The sequence below is a fragment of the Antennarius striatus genome, chromosome 17 (genome assembly GCF_040054535.1).
Source record: "Antennarius striatus isolate MH-2024 chromosome 17, ASM4005453v1, whole genome shotgun sequence".
NCBI classification, from domain to species: domain Eukaryota; kingdom Metazoa; phylum Chordata; class Actinopteri; order Lophiiformes; family Antennariidae; genus Antennarius; species Antennarius striatus.
In genome coordinates, this window is record NC_090792.1 from 20,732,491 (window position 1) to 20,737,490 (window position 5,000).

Genomic DNA, 5,000 nt, shown 5'->3' on the forward strand with positions numbered 1-5,000 from the left:
TGTGTGTGTGTGTGTGTCTGCGTGTGCAGGTGTGTGTGTGTCGTCCCTGATTTGTCAGTTTCCTGTCTGCTTCACGCTCCCTGTGCGTTCCTGAGCTTTAATAACGTGTTCCATCATCCGTGACGTTCAGTTCCGTGTTACTGATGACATCATCCGTGTTAGAATCTATAAATCATATAAAACTTTTTGTTTTAGCCGGGGAATCACCGCTGGGACGGAATACTGACGTGTCACAAACTACAGTACCTCAAACGGCCGCTAGGGGTCAGTGTTTCACCGCCCGCCATTGTAGATGTAAATATCTGGTTTAATGTAAACAGGGGTGGATTTTTGCAAAAATACTTTAATCACATTCAAACATTTTACAGTTTTATATTAGATCAAACTTTAAAAACACTAAACACCAATAAATAAAAGGCGTTAGCCACCAGGCGTTAGCCACCAGGCGTTAGCCACCAGGCGTTAGCCACCAGGCGTTAGCCACCAGGCGTTAGCCACCAGGTGTGTGCTAGCCTCTCCTCAGCTAAATCAAATTTCATTTACTCATTACAACAGGCCACACCCACTCCCCGCCCCCTAGAAACCAGCGTTGAATCTACGGAACCGACCTCACAAACACGTGACCCCGTGATGCGGGGGCACAGCTGCAGCGCGTAATCTCCTACTTAGCGTGTTCTCCTGATCACGCCAAGGGCCCGGCCATCCCGTGTCCCTGTTGTGACACGTGTGTGCTTCCAGGACCGCAAAACAAGGGGGGGGGGACACCTGACACCCACATTTATCTGCTCATATCATTTGATCATGGGGGGGGGGGGCATTAGTCTGAAGTGACGCGAGCAACTGTTTGGGCTGAGGGGGTCACGTAGGGTGTGTGTGTGTGTGTGTGTGTGTGTGTGTGTGTGTGTGTGTGTGTGTGTGTGTGTGTGTGTGTGTGTGTGTGTGTGTGTGTGTGTGTGTGTGTGTGTGTGTGTGTTACAGTCTGGGGCAGCTGGAGCAACAGACAGAAACACGAAGTAGTCAGTGTACACACACACACACACACACACACACACACACACACACACACACACACACACACACACGCTAACGGAACGGATGACGCTACTGAATTAGCGGTAAAGCTATTTCTAGCCTTGATGCTACGGGGCGTCGTCTCAGTCGGTTCGGTCCAACTTAGACCCCCCCCAGCCCCCCCAAAGTAATACACCTGTTTAAATCGGCCAATCACAGAGCGGTTCAGGCTTCCTGAAGGCTACGCTAACTGTAAAGCTAAAGGACGTGTTGATTTCAGACAAACCCGATGAATCAATATCTCCAGACATCAAACATGTTAGCTTAGCATCATTTCAGCAGACTCATCAGCCGCCGCCACCACCAAGGCCCAAAGAGGGATTGATCCTGATTCTATTCTCTTTTCTCTCCTGATTAATTAAGAAATAATCTCATATATTGAAATCAAATACAGGTAAACATAAATTTATGTCGTTCTGGATTATTTGTTGGTTTTTTAATAAAAATACACGGAAAAATAAAAACTAAATTGACGTCATTTTACGTCCCAAATACTGGAATCATTAAATCACTAGTAAACCGTTAAAAGAACATAATATAATGTTAGTGTACAATAAATCAGAATAAAACATGTTATATATTATTATGATTAGCCCAGAGAAACAACATGATATTCCTTTATTATATTAAAAAATAAAATTTAATCGTTAGTCAGCTTCAAATACATTCATATTAACTCAATATTATTAAAGTACATTCAATAATAAAGTTCTTCATGTTGTATGTTTGTTTGCACACGTCAGACGTCACCACGGTAACACGCGTGGACACCAGCGGTGCTCCTGGTGGATGGGGGGGTTCTGGCGTGATGTGATGACTTGGCGGCGAGGCAGAGGGGATGATGGGAAGTCTGGGAGCGTCTTAATGACAGACTGGAGACGCTCTCAGAGCCGTAACCATGAATCACGTGTAATTAATGCCCCGTTCCCATGGGGGGGGCTGTTTGATGCTGAGACAAAAGCTATCGGCTGTTTACCCTCACATTAGGCAGATTAAGACCGGGGGGGGGGGGGGGGGGGCAGTTAGAGAGCTGCTGACGGGGTGTTTGTGATAAGAGGAGGGTAACCAGCAGGTAAACTGGAGCTAATGGGGGGGCAGCTGGCTGCAGAGTCGGGGGGAGGGTAAAGGTCCTGCTAATGATAGCTCCCAGGGTCACGCAGGGGGGCAATAAAGTCCCCCCAGCCTGGACGAAGACATTAAACACGCTGTAAATGACCAGGTGGGGTCGCGGCGGGGTCAGTGAGATAGGATGGAGACACGCCCCCTCAGCATCACATGACCCCCAGAGGATAGACCGGCCCAGTCTGCCAGCGACCAGGAACTACTTTAGGAGGGGCGGCGTGACGCCACACGTCCAAGGAAGGAAAGCTTTCCCTGAATGTTAACGTTCATTAACCTAAAACCAGTTATTACCCTGATCCGGGGCTGCAGGGAACCAGTGCACTGAGGGGCGGGGCACGGATACAGCCTACTTCCTGTGACATCATCCTGTGTTTTCTTTATCATACAACAGCTCCCAGACAGAGTGGCGTGAAAGCAGGTGGTAAAGAACGAGATCCGGCCTCACCATCGTATCCATCCGCCAACACGTGGTAAAGAACGAGATCCGGTCTCACTGATGTCGTATCCATCCAACAACACGTGGTAAAGAACGAGATCCGGTCTCACTGATGTCGTATCCATCCGCCAACACGCGGTAAAGAACGAGATAATGTTTGAATGCTAATCTTATACGAGCATTCAATCCGCAGTGACAGACGTGTTGCTACGGTAACGGTGCGGTAGCGTTACGCGTCACCAATCTTAACCTCAGATGTTGAGATTGGTGACACGTTCCATGCGTGTACTGAAACACATGACGCTTCCCAAATCACACGCAGACATGTTTCAGGAACACACTGGCATGTTTGTTTGTGAAATGCTGTTGTGTAAAGTGTAGTCTGTCAGCAGACGTACAGACCCATCAGAGAGGCTTCTGGGAGTTTTGATTTATGGTCCAATAGGAATGATGTTTGCTTTTCAATGCCTCACAAATCAAACACACAACACAGAGTGTGTGTGTGTAATGTTCAGCAAAACAACTGACGGGGGGGGGGCATGCACGCTGGAACACCCATCAGGTGTACCAGTAGGGGGCGGGGCCAGCAGGGGCGGGGCCAGCAGGAGGAGAAAGAGCTGACAGGCGTGAGAACAGGAACATGAAAGGCTGGGGGACTTTGGATCATGGTGGGCCACACACACACACACACACACACACACACACACACACACACACACACACACACACACACACACACACACACACACACACACACACACACACACACACACACACACACACACACTCACACACACACACACACACACACACACTCATTCTCACGCTTTAGCAACAACGATAACCAAACTGCGGGTATGTCTAGCTGTTCTCCAGCACATGGTTATGTTGTTGTTGTTGTTGTTGTTGTTGTGTTATTGTTGTTGTTGTTGTGTTGTTGTTGTTGTGTTGTTGTTGTTGTGTTATTGTTGTTGTGTTGTTGTTGTGTTATTGTTGTTGTTGTGTTGTTGTTGTGTTATTGTTGTTGTTGTTGTTGTGTTGTTGTTGTTGTGTTATTGTTGTTGTTATTGTGTTGTTGTTGTTGTTGTGTTATTGTTGTTGTTGTGTTATTGTTGTTGTGTTATTGTTGTTGTTGTTGTTGTTGTGTTGTGTTTAACCCTTCCTCTTCTTCCCGTGACGCTGTGACTAAAATATTGACTCAGTCAACTACGGCTGACCTTTGACCCCTTGGATCCGGCGTTACACTTGACGGTATCTAAGCGTGTTGGTGGGTGGAGTGTTCCTTTCAAAGCGAGTCCCCCCCCCAGGCGGCGCTCTTCCCACCTCCCCCCGCCTCCAACGCCATCAGCTGTAGCGCCGCAACACTTCTCACGCCAACGACACCCCGCTATTCTCATCCGGCGTCAGACAGAGAACATGTGAACATTGTGTTAGAGCTGTGTGTGTGTGTGTGTGTGTGTGTGTGTGTGTGTGTGCGCGTGTGTGTGTGTGTGTGTGTGTGTGTGTGTGTGTGTGTGTGTGTGTGTGTGTCTGAAACAAGTGTGTGGACCAATCTTCACAGTGGATTAGAAGGTGTGAGATTATCTCTGCACGTTAAAACGGTGGATTTAAATCCTGTCGTTCTGGAGACAAGAACCATGGAGTTACTTCAAATCATCATTTATCTGAAAGGACATTTCTAGCTTCATTAATATCTTTTATTCAATACGCATTTTATTTTGTTCACAACAAATTAAACTAATCTAATCTAAACTACCGCGGTGCACTGGCGTCATGCCCGGAGTGTCCCCCGCCTCACACCCTACGCCGCCGAGAGTCAGTCAGTCAGATGACTGACTGACTAATCTAAACTAACAAGTTAAACTCATCTAATCTAAACTAACAAATTAAACTAATCTAATCTAAACTAACAAGTTAAACTCATCTAATCTAAACTAACAAGTTAAACTCATCTAATCTAAACTAACAAGTTAAACTCATCTAATCTAAACTAACAAGTTAAACTCATCTAATCTAAACTAACAAGTTAAACTCATCTAATCTAAACTAACAAGTTAAACTCATCTAATCTAAACTAACAAGTTAAACTCATCTAATCTAAACTAACAAGTTAAACTCATCTTCCTGCAGGATGATTTTCAGTTTTCAATCAATGCTAATCATGTCTGGTTTCCTGCCTCGTTAATTCTTTGTAGTTTGATCCTTCTGTTGTTAATCATCACCAGAATGTCTGTGATTGGATGAAACCTGTGTGAGAGAACCAATCAGGGGTTGGTGGACATGTGGCCACATTGGACAGGAAGTCTTCTTGTAGAGAACAAACACTCAACAGGATAAGACGTCCGTCTCTCACAACCGTCTTTGGTCCAGC